Source organism: Hordeum vulgare, chromosome 7H (genome assembly GCF_904849725.1).
Source record: "Hordeum vulgare subsp. vulgare chromosome 7H, MorexV3_pseudomolecules_assembly, whole genome shotgun sequence".
In the NCBI taxonomy this organism is placed as follows: Eukaryota; Viridiplantae; Streptophyta; class Magnoliopsida; order Poales; family Poaceae; genus Hordeum; species Hordeum vulgare.
In genome coordinates this window covers 119,102,377-119,126,620 of record NC_058524.1, presented here as the reverse complement: position 1 = coordinate 119,126,620, position 24,244 = coordinate 119,102,377, and the positions used below count along the sequence as shown (strand labels likewise).

Genomic DNA, 24,244 nt, shown 5'->3' with positions numbered 1-24,244 from the left:
ATCCTAGACGGTTGAGGTCACCTCGAAGCCACATTCCATTGTGGTGAAGCTTCGTGGTCTTGTTGGGAGCCTCCAAGCTTTGTGTGGAGTTTGCCCCAACCTCGTTTGTAAAGGTTCGGTCGCCGCCTTCAAGGGGACCTATAGTGGATTCACGGTACCTTGCATCGTGCGAGGGCGTGAGGAGAATACGGTGGCCTTAGTGGCTTATTGGGGAGCATTGTGCCTCCACACCGCTCCAACGGAGACGTACTTCCTGTCAAAGGGAAGGAATTTCGGTAACACATCCTCGTCTGCATTGGTTCCACTTGTGGTTATCTCTAACCTTTACTTTGTGTATGCATATGTTGTTGTCTATCTCTTACTTGTCTCAGTAGCTCTCGTTGTTAGCTTCATTAAGGTTCACCCCATTGTTGTAATATTTGTGAACCCGTATGTTTTTTACCCTAACTTGCTAAGATTAATTAAAAAGTGGTCATTGCCTATTCACCCCCCCTCTAGTCAACCATATCGATCCTTTCACAAACAAAACTCCCCCTAGATTGTTGTTGGTATGGACGGCACCCGAGGATTTGGCTAGCCGTGGAGTGTGATTGATCGGTGGTGGGGGAGTCAAAACTTTACTTTTCTATTTGGGAACCGCCTATAGTATGTGTAGCATGGAATATGGTGAAAACTCTTGGTCATCGCGTTGACAATGAGAGCATACCACTCAAAATTATTTATCTCTGTTTTAAACGCTTGAGCTCTGGCACCTCTACAAATCAATGCTTCCCTCTCCGAAGGGCCTATCTATTTACGTTTCTGTTGAGTCATCCTCTTCTTATAAAAGGCACCAATTAGAGAGCACCTCTGTCATTTTCATGCTTTGCTATTAATTGATATTGAGTTGACTGTGACTGGATTTTCTTTGCCATGAATTACAATGTTCAGTCAGCCCTTGGTCTTTGATGGTGCTCCGCATTTATGTTTTGCGGTCTCAGAAAGAGCTAGCGAGATACCACCTGTTCATACTGCTTCATGATTTTTTTGATTGAAGTGTTGACGTTTGAAACTTATTATTATTGCTCGCTAGTTGATTATGCCATTGATATGAGTACTTCATGAGACCTATATGTCATTGCTTACGTGGTTAGCTTATGATCTTGCTGAAAATCTGAATATGAGTTAGACATAATTACAACAACAAGATCAAACAGAGTTCGTAAAAGTTTTTCTTTTGTCTCTTTCAGTTTATCAACTGAATTGCTTGAGGACAAGCAAGGCTTTAAGCTTGGGGGAGTTGATATGTCTCCATCGTATCTACTTTTCCAAACTCTTTTGCCCTTGTTTTGGTGTCTAATTTGCATGATTTGAATGGAACTAACCCGGACTGACGCTGTTTTCAGCAGAATTGCTATGTTGTTGTTTTTGCGCAGAAATAAAAGTTCTCGAAATGACCTCGAAATCTATGAGGATTTTTTGTGGAATATATAAAAAATACTGGCGCAAGAATCAACAGGAGGGACGGAGCCAGGAGCTCACAAGCTCACCAGGCCCGCCCCCTCCCCCCAAGCCGGGCCTGGCAGGCTTGTGAGCCCCTCGGGACTTCGCTGCCTCCAATTCCAGCTCTATATATCCTCCTTCGACCAGAAAAAAAATTCAAGGAGAAGAGTTCATCGCGTTTTACGATATGGAGGCGCCGCCACCACCTGTTCTTCCTCTGGAGGGAAGATCTGGAGTCCGTTCTGGGCTCCGGAGAGGGGAGATCGTCACCATCGTCATCACCAACCTTCCTTCATCGCCAATTCCATGATGCTCTTCACCGTTCGTGAGTAATCTCACTGTAGGCTTGCGGGACGCTGATGGGTTGGATGAGATCTATCATGTAATCAAGTTAGTTTTGATGGGGATTGATGCCTAGTATCCACTATGTGCTGAGATTGATGTTGCTACTACTTTGCCATGCTTAATGCTTGTCAATAGGCCCCGAGTGCCATGATTTCAGATCTGAACCTATTATGTTCTCGTCAATATATGTGTGTTCTTGATCCTATATTGCAAGTTGTAGTCACATACTATGTCTTATGACCTGTCAACCCCGGAGTGACAATAGCCGGAACCACTCCCGAAGATGACCATACTATGAGGAGTTCATGTATTCACCATGTGCTAATGCTTTGTTACAGTTCTTTATTAAAAGGAGAACCTTAATATCCCGTAGTTTCCATTAGGACCCCGCTGCCACGGGAGGGATGGACAATAGATGTCATGCAAGTTCTTTTCATAAGCACGTATGACTATATACGGAATGCATGCCTACATTACATTGACGAACTGGAGCTAGTTACATATCTCCCCATGTTATAACTGTTGCATGATGAATGTCATCCGACATAATTATCCATCACCAATCCAAGGCCTACGAGTTTTTCCTACTGGTCCTTGCTACGTTACTTTATCGCTACTGCTGTCACTGCTGCTACTATTACTGCTGCTACTGTTACTGCTACTGCTGCTACTGTTGCCGTTGCTATCACGCTACTTTGCTACTGAAACTTTGCTGCAGATACTAAATCTTTTAGGTGTGGTTGAATTGACAACTCAACTGATAATACTCGAGAATATTCTTTTGCTTCCCCTTGTGTCGAATCAACAAATTTGGGTTGAATACTCTACCCTCAAAAACTGTTGCGATCCCCTATACTTGTGGGTTATCACTCCCCATTGAGGAACCCCTTATGGCCAAAGGAGAAGGACAATGCTCTACTCAAGTGGAGCCATCAGCCTCGCAAGCCCCTCACGCTTCCAATTAACAAAGAGAAAACCCTCGACCAGCTGAACAGGATCAAGGGCAAGATCAACCACTCGAAGATGGTGATGCAGCACATGATGTCCAAGTGCTTACACAAGGTTCCGAATCTTCTCAAGATCAAGATCAAGTGCAGCCACAAGATCAAGATCAAGAGCAGCGACAAGATCAAGAACAAATCAGTGAACCTGCTCAAGACGAAAATCAAGTTGATCAGGATGCTACTTCTCAATTTCCTTCTGCAGCACCTAAGAGGGGTCGCGGTGTCAAGGAAGGATCAAAACTCAAGGCCAAGAAACGTGATCAAGTTGATGCTCCCCAATTATCAAGCACAGAAATCTTGGAGCGTCGCGCAGCCAAGATTGCATCCAAGCTGAGAGTCAAATCACATCTTATGAACAATGTGCTGGGAAGTTTAAAAAGGGGAGTATCCACTCGTCAACAAATTTTAAATTATTGTGAGCATCACACGTTTGTTTCATATTGTGAACCTCAACAGGTACAGGAAGCGCTCGATGATGAGAATTGGCTTATGGCCATGCATGAAGAACTCAACAACTTCAAGCGTAATCAAGTCTGGAAATTAGTGCCAAGACCAAAGGAGGAACATAATATCATCGGGACCAAATGGATCTTCAAAAACAAGCAAGATGACAATGGGATTGTGGTTTGAAACAAGGCCAGATTGGTGGCTCAAGGCTACTCCCAAGTCGAGGGTATTGACTACGATGAAACCTTTGCCCCCGTTGCTCGTCTAGAATCTATTCGCATGCTGCTTGCATTTGCATCTCATCATAATTTCAAATTACAACAAATGGATGTGAAAAGTGTTTTTCTTAATGGCCCTTTAAATGAGTTGGTATATGTCAAACAACCCCCGGGATTTGAACATCCCAAGCTCCCCAATCATGTATATAAATTTAATAAGGCACTCTATGGCCTTAAACAAGCCCCAGTGCGTGGTATGAGTACCTTACCGAGTTATTACAAGATCGTTTGTTTGAAATTGGGAAGATTGATCCCACTCTTTTTACCAAGAAGGTCAAAGGGGATTTGTTCGTATGCCAACTATATGTTGATGATATTATTTTTGGTTCCCCTAAGGAATCTTTCAATGAATAATTTGATGCACTAATGACCGAGAAATTTGAGATGTCAATGATGGGTGAGTTGAAGTTCTTCCTCGGGTTCGAGATTAAACAAGGTATAGAAGGAACCTTCATAAAACAAGCCAAGTACACCCAAGACATGCTCAAGAGGTTTGAGCTAGAGGATGTCAAGCCGGTCAAGTTTCCCATGCCAACTAGATGCAAACTTGACAGCGATCCCAATGGTAAAGCAGTGGATCAAAAGGTATATCACTCCATGATTGGATCCCTTCTTTACCTTTGTGCATCTAGACCGGATATCATGTTGAGTGTAGGGATTTGTGCACGGTTTCAATCTGCACCAAAGGAAAGCCATTTTATGGTTGTCAAATGAACCTTTCGATATTTGGCTCATACCCCAAACTTTGGCCTATGGTATCCCAAAGGAGCAAGCTTCAACCTAGTGGGCTATTCTGACTCAGATTGGGCAGGAGACTGTGTGGAGAGGAACTCAACTTCTGGAGGATGTCAATTTCTTGGTCGTTCACTGGTAAGTTGGTCTTCAAAGAAGCACAATTGTGTCTCATTGTCTTCCACCGAACTTGAGTATGTTGCAGCTGCGAGTTGATGTGCACAGTTGCTATGGATGAGGAAAACTTTAAAGGATTATGGTGTCACTTGTGAAAAAGTGCCTCTTCTATGTGACAATCAAAGTGCTATCAAGATTTCCCTCAATCCGGTGCAACATAGCAAGACCAAGCACATTGATATTCGCCATCACTTCATTCGTGAGCATATCAAGCGTGGTGATATTGAGGTTCACTTCATCAACACTGAAGAGCAACTTGCAGATATTTTCACTAAGCCCCTAGATGAAGCAAGGTTCCGGGAGTTAAGGCATGAGCTAAATATCATTGATTCAAGTAATGTGGATTGAAACTAGGCACTCTGGACCTCATTCTGCATTATATCTCGTTCTAGGTGTAGGCATGGACATAGGGGGAGTGTTGTTCTCTCAATGAACTTTCCCTCCCCCATTATGCATAGAGCGATCAAGTCTTTCGCATTGGCCATTATTGATGGCACTTGTGCTTCAAAGATGAGTGTTGGTCATGTACCCAAGGATAATTCTTCGCGGTGTCATACCTTTGTCTCAAACATAGGTGGCTCCGGCCACCGCCCCTCTCCCTCCTTGTAAAGGAGGGTTCTAATATTGCCAGTCGGTATATTTTGCCTTTGTCTTTTCTCCGGTACTGACTGGTATGTGTCCATGGTGTTTTCTCGCTATTCTGGCAAATTTTGGACTTTTCTGTAGGTTCTGGAGCAGTACTACCGCCAGGGGGAGCGGTACTACCGTGATGAACCGAGCGGTACTAACGCTGCCTAGGGCTGGCGTATGAAAATCCTCAGGGGGAGCAGTACCACTGCCTCATGCGGTACTACCGCGATGATCCCAGCGGTACTACCGCTAGGGCACGAGCGGTACTACCGTAGCAAGCGGTACTACCGCTTTGCCCGAGCGGTACTACCGCCCTGCCCGTGCCCTGGGGTATATAAAGAAAGGGGGCAGTTTTTTCCTTGCCCCATTTGCTTCTTCTTCGCGGAGCTCTCCCTATGTGCCCCTAGTTCCCCTAGATTTGATCTTCCTCTGCGACGCTTCTCTTCCCGTTCCAGTTGGAGGGATTTCCCCTCCTCCTCCTTCCTCCCCTGTGTGCCATGGACTCCGGTACTACCCCTATCCCCCTGTGTTGTGTTGATGTTCTTGGTTCTAGGGTTAGGGATAGATGTATTGACTCCATTGTTGTGGCATGATTTTTTTTCGTTCATGGATCGGAGGAGAGATGTTGGGAAGTACCCCTATTTGCGTTGCTGCATTGGATCTGCATAGTTTTGGGCTTAGATCCATAGTTTTGGTCTCTTATGTTTTCAAATATGCAGCTTTGTGGTCAAATTCGTTCTTATTCCTCCAGATCTGTAACCGAGCGGTACTACCTCCATACCCCGAGCGGTACTAACGCTCGCTCACGGTACTACCGCCCTGACCAAGCGGTACTACCGCTAGCTCGTGGCGCAGTACTACCGCCCTGGCCGAGCGGTACTACCGCTAGCACTCGATCTGATGCCTATGCTTGCTACTACTTGGATTCTTCTGTGTTTTCTCCTTGTTCTGGATATTGCCATGACTTCTCTTGTCATTTTTGCGTGTTTGTGTTGCGTGTCTCAGGTGGTAGCTCTCGTCGTTCCAACCCAGTTCGCAACACCGAGTCCAAGAGGTACCGCAACCCTGAAGAACCGGAAGGTTCCCGTCCTTCGAAGCGCAGCGTCAAGAAGACTGTATCCAAGGACAAGGCGTCCGCCATTGACTTTGACACTATGGCTCCCAAGGAGTTCGCGAGGCGCCAAAAGCAGAACCCTTATGTCAACGAGAGGGAGGAGTTCAGGGGCGGAGAGATGTACTGGACCAAGCAACAACTCATGGTCTATCAAGATGTCGTCCTGACTAAGAAGAAGAAATTTGTTCGAGTGCAGTGGATTGATCTCAATCATCTCCACAAGGATACTGATTATTTTGGCGAGGCCCTGCGTATGATTGAGCAGCTGGGAATTGAGGATATCATCACCTTTCACTGTGACTTTGATGCAGAGGTAGTGGCTCAATTCTATACCTCTGTCTTCTTCAACAATGATGAGAATCTCTCTTTGACTTGGATGACTCATGGAGAGAAGTTGACTGGCTCTTGGTCTGAGTTCATGAAGCTTTTGAGGATCAATTTTACTGGGCTGCATAATTCTCTTGGCGTGCACCCTCACCGCAACCCTGATAACACCCCCAGGACAAGCTGATGCTTTTCTATGTTATGAAGGGTGTCTCATTCCCTTCTTGGATATCATCCATCGGGTCTTTCGCAACACTCTGTTCCCTCGGGTTGGTAAAAAAGACAAAGTTCACTCTTATCTGGTGGACATGCTCCTGATGTGTCAGGACGGACTGGAAAAGCCCAATGGACCACTCGATGTGGCAAATGTGATGTTTTGCAAGCTTCAGATGGTCATCTACAACCGTAGGGTCCCCATCTATGGGCCTTACTTGTACTACTATATCAAGACTAAATGGGTTCAGACCTTCCGTGACAGGGCCTTTCCTGCTCCCATAGAGCTCGTCAGCCATGATCCCATCAAAGTGCGCCAGAAAGAGAAGTGGGCCAACGCCTCCACTTCACGCTCTACTGCTCACATGGAGGCTGAGGAGGAGACTGGTGTTGCTCGGGCTGAGGGCGGCCCTGCTTCAGAGACCCGTTCTTCTGTTGATCCATCTTGGGCCAAGAAGCTGAAGGCACAGATGGGGTCCCTGCAGGACCAGATGAGGACCTTGTTTTGCATGCGGGAAAAAGGACAGTATCAAACCCATGTGGCTCAGAAGGAGGACCTTCAGCGGAATAAGCGCCTGCTAAGGACACTTAATGTGCATGTCTCTAGTGGTTCTGAGGATGTCATCACTCCAGAGGCTGCGTGGATGCAGGCTAGAGACTACCAGTGGGATGGGACTGATCAGGAGGTGTCTGACAACGACGATGCAACAAGGTCTGATCACGAGGAGCAACAGGAGGATGATGAGGACGATGAGGACACTACGTATGTGTCTACTGAGGATGAGGATGAATGAGCCACCACCTGTGTTCACGTTCTCTCGGCCTTTTTGGTGTCCTGATGCCAAAGGGGGAGAGAGTGTTAGAGATTTGCCTTTGGTTTTTTCATTCGTGTTTGAGTCTTTCTTTTCTGAACTTGGTTGGTTTAAGTTTGTTGGATATCTTATTATGTGTGTGAAGACTCTTCGTCATATGGTGTGAGACATATGTTATCCTTATATTATCTCTAAAGTCTCTCTCTATACTTAGCATGGGAGATCATTTATCTCGTGCCTTTATCTTTATGCTCACATGTCTATGTTTTCATTATTATGTGTTTGTGCAAATCCGGTGTTGTCATCAATCCACCAAAAATGGGGAGATTGTTAGGGCATATTTTGTTCTAAGTAGTTTTGGTGATTGATGACAGCATCTCTGCGGACTAATCGTGCGCATTGAGCATTTTAGATAATGCATCATAGGGCACAAGATGATTCGTCGCCCCTCGGTGTTGTTGGAGCACGGTGTTTCCTACGGTTCTCTTAGGTAGTGTTGAGTAGTAGGAAAGCCGTACTATTAAGAGGGGGTCCGCGTTGGAAAGGTTTGGGTGGAATCAACTCTCTCACACGCACATTTTCTTTCCAACACTTTCTCTTTGCGGCAATGGAGCACCCGCTAGGTCTTTTGCAGCATTTGAAAGGGTCCAGCGGTAGTACCGCTTACGCTGAGCGGTAGTACCGCTCGCTAACGGTAGTACCGCTCCAGATGAGCGGTAGTACCACTACAGTTTGGCGGTAGTACAACTAGGGGATGGTAGTACCTCCCTCTGTGAGCGGTTGTACTTCGTCGGACTTTTTGCGGATACTTTTCCAGCGGTGGTAGGCTCAGTAGTAGTATTTCTACTACCGTGGCTTTGTGTTAGCCTAGCGATAGTATCGCTCAGTCCTAGCGGTAATACCACTGGGGCTTGCGGTAGTACCACTTCCTCCTGGCGGTAGTACCGCCAGGGACAACGGTAGTACCGCTGCTCCCAAGCTGTAGTACCGCTAGGGGCGTGTTGACAGTGAGGGTAACGGTTAGACTTGTTCCCCCACTATATAAAGGGTCCACCTACCTCACAAACCCCACCTTTGATCCTCAAAGACTCCATTGTTGCTCCCTAAGCTCATATGTGCCCGATCTCTCTCCCTATCCAATCAAACTTGTTGATTTCCTAGGGATTGGTTGAGAAGGCCAAGATTTACACTTCCACCAAGAGAAAATTGACCCCCCACTAATCCCTTGCGGATCCTGTTAGTCTTGGGTGTTTGAGCACCCTAGATGGTTGAGGTCACCTCGGAGCCACATTCCATTGTGGTGAAGCTCCGTGGTCTTGTTGGGAGCCTCCAAGCTTTGTGTGGAGATAGCCCCAACCTTGTTTGTAAAGGTTCGGTCGCCGCCTTCAAGGGCACCTATCGTGGAATCACGGCACCTTGCATTGTGTGAGAGCGTGAGGAGAATACGGTGGCCCTAGTGGCTTATTGGGGAGCATTGTGCCTCCACACCGCTCCAACGGAGGCTTACTTCCTGTCAAAGGGAAGGAACTTGGGTAACCCATACTCGTCTTCATCGTTCCACTTGTGGTTATCTCTTACCTTTACATTGTGTATGTTTGTTGTAGAGTATTTATTACTTGCTTTAGCGGTTATAGTTGGTAGCATCATATAGGTTGCTCACCTAGTTATTATTTTAGAGAACCTTTATGTTGCTAACCCTAACTTGTTAAGAAAAACTAAAAAATTGGTAGTTGCCTATTCACCTCCCCCCTCTAGTCAACCATATCGATCCTTTCACGGCGAATGGATAAAGAAAACTATTGATTTGCTATTCTTTTGTATCCTTTATTATTATAGCAAAAGAGCCCGTGTGTTGCAACGGGAGCAAACCATACAACACGTCTTAACCTAATAATCATGACCTGAGAACTTTATTTGAACTTACTGCATAAATAGAATTTAGAAATTGTTAAATAAGTAAAATAACATCATATTTAGATTGTACGCATCACTATAGATTCAAATTACATTATAAATAGAAATTAAAAAAATTAAATAGGTAAGATACATTATATTTCGATTCAACACATTGTTTGAATGAAAGTTCATATGTAATAATGTAAAATTAGAGTTAGAGTTTAAAAGATATAATTTTTTAAAGTATTTGTTAATTATAATTGGACCGTGGATTAATTAACAACATGGATCGGCCTCGTTATGGAAAAATGGATTGTACGCTATTGATTAAAATTACAGCATAAATATAATTTTTAAATTGTTCAATAGATAAAATAACATTAAATTTAGATTGTGCGCATCACTATTGATTGAAATTACATTATAAACAGAATTTTAAAAAATTAAATAGATAAACTAACATTATATTCAGATTCTACATATTTTTCTAATAAAATTTCATATATAATAATGTAAAATTGGAGTTACCGTTTAAAAGTATGATTTTTTAAAGTATTTTGCACTTATAATTGAACTACAGATTAATTAATTAAAAACTATAGGGGTGTTTTCGAAAACATACGGAAAATGATTATTTTTTTACTCAAGTATGTACTGCGGGTTGATTTTATGAAAACTGAAGGAGGTTTCTACAAAAAATCCAAAAAACGAGTCGTTCTCTCACTAAATTATGTATTGCGGCTTGTTTTCGGGAAATCAGAGGGCGTTTCCTGTAAAAATACAAAAAGCGATTCGTTTCTTACTTAAATCCGGACCGCGGGTTGATTTCGGAAAACTCCAGGGGGGTTTCTGCAAAACGACCACGGCGGACGACAGAAGCACTCCGTGCTTTATTATTAGGGAGAGATTTGTACTTTTTTCATGTTCAATCTATTTAGTTCCATCGTTAAGCGTCGAGTTTCAGTTCTACATATATCCTACACTCGAGCAAATTTATATATGCTTTGGCATGAGGTGTTCCTTCGATAGTTAGAAGGCATTATTTGCCCATTGCAATATGAGATATTCCTTGGATACTTTTTTAGTTATACAAAATTTAAAATTTTTGGAACCTATTTTGTATTTTGTCCCGGGCCCCCAAATTCATGGAGACGCCCTGCTTGGCCTCCACTTGAACGGCAGGTCACAAGCAGCAGACCACTACTCAAAATCTCATAGAGCTCTACCTCATGAATTTCTTTGTGCAGATCTCATCCTGCTCTTCTAGTTCTAGGGTTCTTGCATGAGGAGAGGAGAAAGGAGATCAGGCAGGGGAGCACGAGAGCCATACCTCTGGCGAGAAAGCCAGTGTTCTGACCGGAGGAGGTGAGCGATCCAGCAGCCGGCGTCGAGGCAACAACCGACAACGAGAGGCACTGGTGGCGGCGAGCCGACTTGGAGGCTGCAGCAGAGACCGGCTTCAGAGGATCCACGGCTTGGAGGCTTCCGTTGACGTGGGCGTGTAGTTAGCGGTGGCGTCGGTGGCGTGGACAAAGTCGAGCCACGAGGTAGTCGGGGAGGCGGCAACGGTGGCGGCGCCACCAACCTCTGCCCCGCCCAAAACCGCGAGCGGTGCCTTGATGTGTAGAAACCCCGTGGGTGGAAGGAAAATCGAGGAGATTGTAGGGGCTAGCCCGGTGGACCAAACGGCTGGTCGGAGAAATTTTGGGCTTTTCAGCCCGAGAGGGAAAAGCCCATAAAATCCCTCCCAATCCTTGCCTACCAAACGAGGCCTAAGGAGGAGTAAAAGATGTCTCCTCTCACTCCTAGTTCGGCATTAGCCACGAAGACTGGATCTATACCTCCAAAGTAGGATGCGTCGACACCTATGTCTCCAGCGAGTCACGATGGATCGAGGGAGACACAACTCCATGACTACCGACGGCCGTCGTCGAGCACACTCACAAAACACCATGTTCGTGATCTACACCACCGATCTGCATGACGTATATATGTGATGACCCGACCAGCACCAACATCCATCGTACCCGCGAGAAAAGTAATATTGACCCACGTAGGCACCACCCAGACTGAGGCCACCATCGTCTACCCAGAGCGAAGCTCCAACCTGTCCGGGGCCTGGCACTGGTATGTCCGAGCACGAGTTCCCATTCATGGCCGTCAACATCGCGCGGGCACCCCGCGCCGCCGGCCCAATCCGGGAGGAAGAGAAGCATCACCACCACCGCACCCCGTCGCCACTCAAGCCGCGACAAGAGACCCGACGGCCGATGCAACCACCATGCAACGGCCAAACCAAACCGGGACAAGGGGATACCCTGTTGGGTAACGTAGTATAAATTCAAAAAAATTCCTACACATATTCAGATCTTCCTATGGAGAGACCATCAACGAGAGAGGGGTGAGTGCATCTTCATACCTTTGAAGATCGCTAAGCAGAAGCGTTGCTAGAACACGGTTGATGGAGTCGTACTCGCGGTGATTCAGATCGCGGCGTGATTCCGATCTAGTGCCGAACCACGGCACCTCTGCGTTCAACACACGTGCAGCCCGGTGACGTCTCCCGCACCTTGATCCAGCAAGGAGGAAGGAGAGGTTGGGGAAGCTCTCCGACAGCACAACGGCATGGTGTCGATGGAGAGACGAGGTCTCCCGGCAGGACTTCGCCAAGCACCGTGGGAGGAGGAGGAAGGAGGGGAGCAGGGCTGCGTCGAGGGGAGAAGAAACGGTGTGCCCCAAAAGCCCCAAACCCCTAGGTATTTATAGGAGGAGGGGAGGGGTGTGCCACCCCTAGGGTTTCCCCCTTAGGTGGTGCGACAGCCCCCCCCAGCTGGGAGGTGTGGCGGCTAGGGCAGGGGGAGGGGGTGGCGCACCCCTTAGGTGGGCCTTAGGCCCACCAGCGCCAGGGTTTCCCCCCTTCTCTACCTCCTGCGCCTTGGGCCTCTTGTGGGAGGCGCACCAGCCCACTTTGGGCTGGTTGCCCTCCTTTTTTTGGCCCATCCTACCTCTTGGGCCTAGTGGCCCCTCCCGGTGGACCCCCGGGACCATTTCCGGTGGTCCCGGTGGTCCCGGTACGCTACCGGTGACGCCCGAAACATTTCCGGTGTCCAAAACCGCCCATCCTATATATCAATCTTTACCTCCGGACCATTCCGGAGCTCCTCGTGACGTCCAGGATCTCATCCGAGACTCCGAACAACTTTTGTTAACCTCGTATAACATTTCCCTATAACCCTAGCGTCATCGAACCTTAAGTGTGTAGACCCTACGGGTTCGGGAAGCATGCACACATGACCGAGACGCTCTTCGACCAATAACCATCAGCGGGATCTGGATACCCATGGTGGCTCCCAGACGTTCCACGATGATCTCATCGGATGAACCACGATGTCAAGGATTCAATTAATCCCGTATACAATTCCCTTTGTCTGTCGGTATAGAACTTGCCCGAGATTCGATCGTCGGTATACCTATACCTTGTTCAATCTCGTTACCGGTAAGTCTCTTTACTCGTTCCGTAGCACGTCATCGTGTCACATTGAGCTCATGATGATGTTCTACCGAGTGGGCCCAGAGATACCTCCCAGTCACACGGAGTAACAAATCCCGATCTCGATTCGTACCAACCCAAGAGACACTTTCAGGGGTACCCGTAGTGCACCTTTATAGTCATCCAGTTACGTTGTGACGTTTGATACACCCAAAGCACTCCTACGATATCCGAGAGTTGCACAAACTCACGGTCGAAGGAAAAGACACTTGACAATAGAAAAGCTTTAGCATACGAACAATACGATCTAGTGTTATGCTTAGGATTGGGTCTTGTCCATCACATCATTCTCCCAATGATGTGATCCCGTTATCAATGACATCTAATGTCCATGATCAGGAAACCATGATCATCTATTGATCAACGAGCTAGCCAACTAGAGGCTTGCTAGGGACACATTGTGATCTATTTATTCACACATGTATTACCGTTTCCTGTTAATACAATTATAGCATGAACAATAGACGATTATCATGAAAAAGGAAATATGATATTAACCATTTTATTATTGCCTCTAGGGCATATTTCCAACAGTCTCCCACTTGCACTAGAGTCAGTAATCTAGTTACATTGTGATGTATCGAACACCCTTAGCATTATGGTGTTGATCATGTTTTGCTCGAGGAAGAGGTTTAGCCAATGGGTCTGTAACATTCAGATCCGTGTGTACTTTACAAATATCTATCACTCCACTCTGGACATGGTCTTGGATGGAGTTATAGTGGCGTTTGATGTGCTTGGTCTTCCGGTGAAACCTGGTCTCCTTGGCTATGGCAATGGCCCCATGTTATCACAGAAGAGCGTCATTGGACCCGACGCGCTTGGAACCACTCCAAGGTCGGTGATGAGCTCCTTCATCCCAATTCCTTCATGAGCCGCTTCTGAAGCAGCTATGTACTCCGCTTCACATGTAGATGCTGCCACGACTTCTTGCTTGCTGCTGCACCAGCTCACTACCCCACCATTCAAAACATATACGTATCCGGTCTATGACTTAGAGTCATCCTGATCTGTGTCGAAGCTAGCATCGACGTAACCCTTTACGACGAGCTCTTCATCACCTCCATAAGCGAGAAACATCTCTTTAGTCCTCTTCAGGTACTTAAGGATATTCTTGACCGCTGTCCAGTGTTCCATACCGGGATCACTTTGGTACCTCCCTACCAAACTTATAGCAAGGTTTATATCAGGTCTGGTACACAGCATGGCATACATTAGAGAGCCTACGGCTGAAGCGTAGGGGACATTACTCATCTTCTCTCTATCTGCTGCCGTGGTCGGTGACTGAGTCTTACTCAATCTCATACCTTGCAAAACTGGCAAGAACCCTTTCTTTGAGTTTTGCATATTGAACTTATTCAATATCTTGTCAAGGTATGTACTTTGCAAAAGACCTATGAGGCGTCTCGATCTATCTCTATAGATCTTGATGCCTAATATGTATGCAGCTTCTCCAAGGTCCTTCATTGAAAAACTCTTGTTCAAATAGGCCTTTATGCTCTCCAACATCTCTATATTATTCCCCATCAATAATATGTCATCCACATACAGTACGAGGAAAGCTACAGAGCTCCCACTCACTTTCTTGTACGGACAAGCTTCTCCGTAAACCGTTATGAACCCAAACGCTTTAATCACCTCATTGAAGCGAATGTTCCAACTCCGAGATGCTTGCACCAGCCCATAGATGGAGCGCTGGAGCTTGCACACTTTGTTAGCACCCTTAGGGTCGACAAAACCTTCTGGTTGCATCATATACAACTCTTCCTTAAGATTCCCGTTAAGGAACGCTGTTTTGATGTCCATTTGCCAAATCTCATAATCATAAAAGGCGGCAATTGCTAACATGATTTGGACCAATTTTAGCTTCGCTACGGGAGAGAAAGTCTCTTCGTAGTCAACTCCTTGAATTTGTCGAAAACCCTTTGCGACAAGTCGAGCTTTATAAAAGGTCACATTACCATTTGCATCAGTCTTCTTCTTGAAGATCCATTTATTTTCTATGGCTAGTCGGTCATCGGGAAAGTCCACCAAAGTCCATACTTTGTTCTCATACATGGATCCTATCTCGGATTTCATAGCTTCAAGCCATTTATTGGAATCCGGGCCCGCCATTGCTTCTTCATAGATCGAAGGTTCACCGTTGTCTAACAACATGATTTCCATCACAGGGTTGCCGTACCACTCTGGTGCGGAGCATGCCCTTGTGGACCTTCGTGGTTCAGTAGTAACTTGATCCGAAGCTTCATGATCATTATCATTAACTTCCTCTTCAGTTGGTGTAGGCACCATAGGAACAATTTCCCGCGTTGCGCTACCTTCCTGTTCGAGAGGGGGTGTAATTACCTCATCAACTTCTACTTTCCTCCAACTTACTTCTTTCGAGAGAAACTCTTTCTCTAGAAAGGATCCGTTCTTGGCAATAAAGGTTTTACCTTCGGATCTAAGATAGAAGGTATACCCAAGAGTTTCCTTAGGGTATCCTATGAATACACATTTCTCCGCTTTGGGGTCGAGCTTCTCTGGTTGAAGTTTCTTCACATAAGCATCGCATCCCCAAACTTTAAGAAACGACAACTTAGGTTTCTTAACAAACCATAGTTCATACGGTGTCGTCTCAACGGATTTAGACGGTGCCCTATTTAAGGTGAATGCTGCAGTTTCTAATGCGTATCCCCAAAATGATAGCAGCAAGTCGTTAAGAGACATCATAGATCGTACCATATCTAATAAAGTGCGATTACGACGTTCAGACACTCCGTTGCGTTGCGGTGTGCCAGGCGGCGTGAGTTGTGAAACTATTCCACACTTCCTTAGGTGTGTGCCAAACTCCTGACTCAAATATTCTCCTCCATGATCAGATCGTAGACACTTAATTTTTCTGTCACATTGATTCTCAACCTCAATCTGAAATTCCTTGAACTTTTCAAACGTCTCAGATTTGTGCTTCATCAAGTAGATATACCCATACCTACTCAAATCATCGGTGAGAGTGAGAACATAACGGTAGCCACCGCGAGCTTCAACGTTCATTGGACCACACACATTAGTATGTATTATTTCCAATAAGTCGGTCGCTCTCTCCATTATTTCTGAGAATGGAGTCTTAGTCATCTTGCCCATGAGGCACGGTTCGCATGTGTCAAATGATTCATAGTCAAGAGACTCTAATAGTCCATCAGTATGGAGCTTCTTCATGCGATTAACACCGATATGACCAAGGTGGCAGTACCACAAGTATGTGGGACTATCATTATCAAATTTACATCTTTTGGTACTAACACTATGAATATGTGTAACATCATGATCGAGATTCATCACCAGCGAAGCATGACCATAAAACATATCACTCATATAAATAGAACAACCATTATTCTCTGACTTAAATGAGTAGCTGTCTCGCATTAAGCAAGACCCTGATACAATATTAATGCTCAAAGCTGGTACTAAATAACAATTATTAAGATTTAAAACTAATCCCGATGGTAGATGTAGAGGTAGGATGCCGACGGCAATCACATCGACCTTGGAGGCATTCCCGACGCGCATCGTCACCTCATCCTTGGCCAGTCTCCGCTTACCGCAGTTCCTGCTTTGAGTTACAAATGTGAGCAACAACACCGGTATCAAATACCCAGGAGCTACTACGAGCACTAGTAAGGTACACATCAATAACATGTATATCACATATACCTTTACCGTTGCCGGCCTTCTTGTCCGCTGAGTACTTGGGGCAGTTTCGCTTCCAGTGACCTTTTCCCTTGCAATAGAAGCACCCAGTCTCAGGCTTGGGTCCATTCTTTTTCTTCTTCCCGGTATCTGGCTTATCGGGCGCGGCAACGGCTTTGCCGTCTTTCTTGAAGTTCTTCTTACCCTTGCCCTTCTTGAAACTGGTGGTCTTGTTGACCATCAACACTTGATGCTCTTTCTTGATTTCTACTTCTGCAGACTTGAGCATCGAGTACAACTCGGGAATGGTCTTATCCAACCCTTGCATGTTGTAGTTCGGCACAAAACCTTTGTAGCTTGGTGGGAGAGACTCGAGGATTCTGTCAATTATAGCATCATCCGAAAGTTCGACTCCAAGTGAAGTGAGACGATCGTGTAACCCAGACATTTTGAGTATGTGCTCACTGCCAGAATTGTTCTCCTCCATCTTACATCTAAAGAACTTGTCGGAGACTTCATATCTCTCGACACGGGCATGAGCTTGAAAAACCAGTTTCAGCTCTTGGAACATCTCATATGCACCGTGTTGCTCAAAACGCCTTTGGAGCCCTGTTTTCTAAACTGTATAACATGCCACACCTAACCAGAGAGTAGTCATCACTCTGTGTTTGCCAGACGTTCAGAATGTCCTGGGCTGCCGCGGGAGCAGGAGGGTCACCTAGCGACGCATCAAGGACATAAGCCTTGTTAGCTGCTTCAAGGATGAGCTTCAAGTTGCGAACCCAGTCCGCATAGTTGCTACCATCATCTTTCAGCTTGTTTTTCTCTAGGAATGCGTTGAAATTGAGGTTGACGTTGGCCATCTACAATATTTATAAAGACAACTTTTAGACTAAGTTCATTTAATCAAATTAAGTATGAACTCCTACTTAAACCGACATCCCTCCAGTCATCTATGTGATACATGATCCATGTTGACTAACCCGTGTCCGATCATCACGTGAGATGGACTAGTCATCATGGTGAGCAACTTCATGCTGACCATATTCAACCATACGACTCATGTTCGACCTTTCGGTCTCTTGTATTCGAGGTCATGTCTGTACATGCTAAGCTCGTCGAGTCAACCTAGGTGTTTCGCGTTTGTAAATCTGGCTTACACCCGTTGTATGCGAACGTTAGAATCTATCACACCCGATCATCACGTGGTGCTTCGAGACAACGATCCTTCGCAACGGTGCACACTTAGGGGAATACATTCTCAAAATTTTAAGAGGTATCATCTTATTATGCTACTGTCGTTCTAAGCAATAAGATGAAAACCATGATAAACATCACAATGCAATCATATAGTGACATGATATGGCCATTATCATCTTTGCTCTTTCGATCTCCATCTTCAGGTATCGCATGATAATCATTGTCACCGGCGTGACACCATGATCTCTATCATCATGATCTCCATCATCGTGTCTCCGTGAAGTCGTCACGCCAACTACTACTATCACTACTACTATAGCTAGCCGTTAGCAATGAAGTAAAAGTAGTAAGCACATGGCGTTGCATCTCATACAATAAATTAAGACAACTCCTATGTCTCCTGCCGGTTGTCGTACTTATCGACATGCAAGTCGTGAAACCTATTACAATAACATGATCATCTCATACATCATACATGCAACATCACAACTTTGGCCATATCACATCACATGTCAAACCCTGCAAAAACAAGTTAGACGTCCTCTAATTGTTGTTGCAAGTTTTACGTGGTTAATTTGGGTTTCTAGCAAGAACGCCTTCTTACCTACGTGACAGCCACAACGATGATATGCCAAAGCTATTTAACCTTCATAAGGACCCTTTTCATCAAATCCAATCCGACTAGAGTAGGAGAGATAGAGACCCGCTAGCCACCTTTATGCACGGTGTGCATGTCTGTCGGTGGAACCAGTATCACGTAAGCGTACGTGTAAGGTCGGTCCGGGCCGCTTCATCCCACAATACCTCCGGAAAAGAATAAGACTAGTAGCGGAAATCAATTTAAAAATCATCGCCCACAACCTTTTGTGTTCTACCCGTGCATAGAATCTACGCATAGAAAACCTGGCTCTGATGCCACTATTGGGTAATGTAGCATAAATTCAAAAAATTTCCTACGCATATTCAGATCTTCCTATGGAGAGACCAACAATGAGAGAGGGGTGAGCGCATATTCGTACCATTGAAGATCGCTAAGCGGAAGCGTTGCTAGAACGCGGTTGATGGAGTCGTACTCGCGGTGATTCAGATCCTGGTGTGATTCCGATCTAGTGCCGAAGCACGATACCTCCGCGTTCAACACACGTGCAGCCCGGTGACGTCTCCCGCACCTTGATCCAGCAAGGAGGAGGGAGAGGTTGGGGAAGCTCTCTTGCAGCACGACGGCGTGGGTCGATGGAGAGACGAGATCTCCCGGCAGGGCTTCGCCAAGCACCGTGGGAGGAGGAGGAAGGAGGGGAGCAGGGCTGCGCCGAGGGGAGAAGAAATGGTGTGCCCCAAAAGCCCCAAACCCCTAGGTATTTATAGGAGGAGGGGAGGGGGTGCCATCCCTAGGGTTTCCCCCTTAGGTGGTGCGGCAGCCCCCCCAGATGGGAGCTGTGGCGGCTAGGGCAGGGGGAGGGGGTGGCGCACCCCTTAGGTGGGCCTTAGGCCCACCAGCGCCAGGGTTCCCCCCCTTCTCTCCCTCCTGCGCCCTGGGCCTCTTGTGGGAGGCGCACCAGCCTACTTTGGGCTGGTTGCCCTCCCTATTTTGGCCCATCCTACCTCTTGGGCCTGGTGGCCCCTCCCGATGGACCCCTGGGACCATTTCCGGTAGTCCCGGTGACGCCCGAAACATTTCCGGTGTCCAAAACTGTCCATCCTATATATCAATCTTTACCTCCGGACCATTCCGTAGCTCCTCGTGACGTCCGGGATCTCATCCGGGACTCCGAACAACTTTCGGTAACCTCTTATAACATTTCCCTATAACCCTAGCGTCATCGAACCTTAAGTGTGTAGACCCTACGGGTTCGGGAAGCATGCAGACATGACCGAGATGCTCTTCGGCCAATAACCATCAGCGGGATCTGGATACCCATGGTGGATCCCACACGTTCCACGATGATCTCATCGGATGAACCACGATGTCAAGGATTCAATTAATCCCGTATACAATTCCCTTTGTGTGTCGGTATAGAACTTGCCCGAGATTCGATCGTCGGTATACCTATACCTTGTTCAATCTCGTTACCGGTAAGTCTCTTTGCTCGTTCCGTAGCACGTCATCGTGTGACTAACTCCTTAGTCACATTGAGCTCATGATGATGTTCTACCGAGCGGGCCCAGAGATACCTCTCCGTCACACGGAGTAACAAATGTCGATCTCGATTCGTACCAACCCAACAGACACTTTCAGAGGTACCCGTAGTGCACCTTTATAGTCATCCAGTTACGTTGTGACGTTTGATACACCCAAAGCACTCCTACGGTTCCGGGAGTTGTACAAACTCACGGTCGAAGGAAAAGACACTTGACATTAGAAAAGCTTTAGCATACGAACAATACGATCTAGTGTTATGCTTAGGATTGGGTCTTGTCCATCACATCATTCTCCCAATGATGTGATCCCGTTATCAATGACATCTAATGTCCATGATCGGGAAACCATGATCATCTATTGATCAATGAGCTAGCCAACTAGAGGCTTGCTAGGGACACATTGTGATCTATTTATTCACACATGTATTACAGTTTCCTATTAATACAATTATAGTATGAACAATAGACGATTATCATGAACAAGGAAATATGATAATAACCATTTTATTATTGCCTCTAGGGCATATTTCCAATAAACCCCTCCCCCCACGGTCTAGCCCTCCGCCCACCAGAGGCGCGAAGAGACATCACAGCCGACCAACACAAATAGCCTCGAGCTGCACCCCCACGCCGCGCGTGCAACCGCGTTCAGAGAAGGGACCAGGCCACCAGCACACGCCCATAGTGCCCACCCCCTCCGCTGGCAGCCATGGCCGCTAGAGGTCAGGCCACGACCTCTATCCCATGCCGCCCGCAACCCGTAGCCCATGTCGACCGAGCGAGCGCCAGATCTGGATCCATGTGAGGCCGTCACGAGAGTGCCCAACCGAGCAAGACCACAAGGCTCCCGATCCGATAGCGTGCTTTCTTTCTTCCAACTACCAAAAGGGGCCCCGCAAACACTCGACTATTTTAGATCCAGATTCTTTTGGCAAGGAGATGGACAAAAGAAAAAATATAGATAGGCCAAATGGAGCATTGTTTGTAGGCCGAAAGACCAATGCGGCCTTGAAATTCATGACGTACACGTCAAGAATGAGGTCCTACTTAGTAAATTGTTGTTCAAACTTTTTACGGAGGATGATGTTCGACATACCATCTTGCGCAACAAGTATCTAGACGAAAAGGCATTGTCTTAGGCATATTGGAAACCTGATGACTCTCACTTTTGAGCTGGCCTAATCTATACTACTATTAAACAAACAAACATATCCATCTTTAAACGCACCTAGCTTAACCTAACATAACATCCCCGACTAATTATAGCCTCATGATCAAAATTGCTTGCTTAATTTCATCTACCCGTTCAGATTACACTAACCGTGGGCCAAGAGTGTGTTTAGCAATTCCCCCCGCGGACGAAAATTCTTCCATCCTCGATCCCACGTACGCACACCTACAAAAAAAAGTCATGACAAACCGAAAAGGTCCACAATGCCATTCGTCCAACCTTCCCTCAAACCTCGCATTCCTCCTCTCCCCGTCGAGTTTAATCGCTTTAGATGCTAGGGATATTTTATTCACTCAATGTAGTCGTTGGCAGAACAATGTTCATGAGTGGGCCGCATATGGGCGAAGCACACAAACTTTACTGTAAACTTGATGATGGCTAAAAGGCCTCTTAATAAAATGAAATTAGATTTTTCTCCACAAAAGAAAAATGCCATAGGTAAATAATATTATCCCGCAACACATGTAGCTATGATGAAAAGGAATGGACCCGGAAAAGAAATATGACTAGTCTTAGTCCAAATCAAGAAGAATTGTAATCAGCACGACATCTGTCCTCTCTACTACATGTTCAGAACCACATCATGCTCGGATTCAAGGAGAATGTCATCAGATAATTAAAGCGACGGGAGCGGCAAGTTTCATCAGATAACTGACGGGAGAAACTGGGACCGAATCGGATTCAGAGAAATGAAATCTGACGCGTCCTCCATCTTGTGCATGTCCATGGTCTTTAAATACCAAAGTACATACCATCTTCGCATCCCACGACACCTTCCGATCCAGCCGCCACCCTCTCCCAAATCCCAAGTCGCCATCCCTCGATCCCATCCCTAGCTAGAAGCAGCAGACCTGCCAGCCGCCCGCCGGGATGGAAGGGCTCGACGTCGACGACGTCTTCCAGCACTGCCGCCTGAACCCTACCGAAGTGGATGCCGTCACCTACTACCTGCCACGCCTCCTCTCCGGCGAGACGCTGCACGGCGTCGAGAAGCTCATCCACAGCGTCGAAATCTCCGGCTGCGAGCCCAAGGATCTCGCCGTCCGATACGCGCCCGTGCCGCAGGCCTTGAGCAGCGGCGACCGGTTCTTCTTCACCACGTGCAAGAGCAAGAACGGCAGCAAACTCCAGAGCGTGCGCAGCGCCGGCGGCGGCACCTGGACCATCCAAAAGACCACGGAGATTAGCCACGCGGGAGGCAAAGTTGGCGAGGTCAAGAACCTGTCGTTCAAGAAAAACGGCAAGTCCACCGGCTGGGTCATGGAGGAGTACCGGTGCCTGCTACCGGAGGCCATCGTCGCCGAGGGGTGAAGGTGTTCTGCAGGATGCACTTGGCCCAGCATGCTCCTGCCGCCGCCCGCCAAGAATCGGCCGCGTACATGCTTCAAGAACCGCAGCTAGAGGCCGCGACTGCGAGCACGCACGCACGGAAGAGGCCAGCGCCTGCTGCCGCCGCCGATCCTCATCCGCCGCGCCCCAAGAAAAGGATGCGCGTTGCCACACCATCCTTCACCGCTACTGCACCGGTTTTCTTGCCGGATGATTCAATACCTGAAGCTAACGACGACATGGGCGGGTTCTCTTGCTCAATGGAAGAGCTTCTCGGGCTGGAAGTCGACGAAACTCTCAGGGTGCGAGCTACAGAGAACATCTCTCCGCTCGAAGCTGACGAGAACATCGAACACTCTCACTACTCTGAACCAGACGAGGAGCTGCAGTTCCTACTCGATGAAGCAGCAGCAGAGCATGAACCACAGGCCGTCCCTGAAGCAGAGTGGCAGTCCGACGAGGCGCTCGGGAAGGATGGGGAGGCACATGGTTTTGATATTGAAGAACTGACGAGAATGATGGAAGCCGACCCAATTGAAGTCAGTGGAGCCAAAACTGGCGTGGAGATGGACCAACAGGAACCTCTGTACCTGGATTGCTTGGACCAAGTCATGCTGGAGGATCGGGCCATGCACAACCCTGCCTCCGTGATGCTCAGAAGGAGGAGAGGTACAATGCCGCGCCGGATCTTGACGTTCCATCACTTCAGGGACACGACCACTTGTTCAAATTTCCGCCGGGCTTCTTCGATGCATTTGAAGCAGCGTGGAAGGCCGAAGAGGCGCTCGAGAACGAGATGAGGGACAATACCGCGGCCAGTCTGCTTGGAGGATACGACAACTTCTTCTCGTCTGCAAGTGTCCATTAAATCCGATGTTGAAATTGTATGCAAAGTGTATACGAGGATATTCACTGGCCGATATATTAGTTCGTCCTTGTACGATCGCTACGGATGTACCTCTGAGCAATTTGCTCCACTTGGCTGCTGAAACTGTTCTGCTTCTTCTTTCTCTTCTGATGGATTTCTCAACCTTGCATTGGCTCCTGCACTATACTTCTTCTGCTATGTTTTCTGTGAATTGTGATGGACCATGTTAAAACTGCTCTTATCTTTCTGTATATTAGTATCAGATAAGCAAGCATAATGTAGTTATGATCTGGGCAGCCGTAGATAAGCAGTAACTATGTTTGTAAAATCAAAACTGTTTCACTGCTCGTGATAATCTACAGAACAACTTCAAGTTCATAAGTTGGAGAGCAAATTCAAGTTTGAGGCAAAAAACAATTGTTCTGTCTATTTTGCATCGCTGAATTCATTTTTTTCGATAAGGAGTATATATTAATATCGAAGAGATACCAATTACACCCAGCCTCTGCAACAACGCAATGCCCTAATGGCATGACGGATGCACACAGCCAAAAAACGAAGAAGAAACTAAAAAAGAAAAGTCCCACTACAGAGTTTCAGTACTTGCAAGAGCAACACAACCACCACCAAGACAACACCTGATGTTCAAGTACTCCAAAAGCAACGCCTCCAAGAAGGAAATAGTGCACAAGCACCATCGTCGCCCGATCGTAAATCTTGGGTTTTCACCCTGGAGATAATGCCGCTCTCAAAGCAATGTTTTCAATAAGACCATTGCCAGGCACAACCAATTAAGGCAGACCT

The 24,244-nt window shown here is 46.7% G+C and overlaps 1 pseudogene; it reads left to right on the top strand.

Annotated features, from left to right (window-relative positions):
- Positions 1 to 22,113: 22,113 nt before the first annotated feature.
- On the top strand, positions 22,114 to 23,441 carry LOC123408451 (annotated as a pseudogene).
- Positions 23,442 to 24,244: the final 803 nt, after the last annotated feature.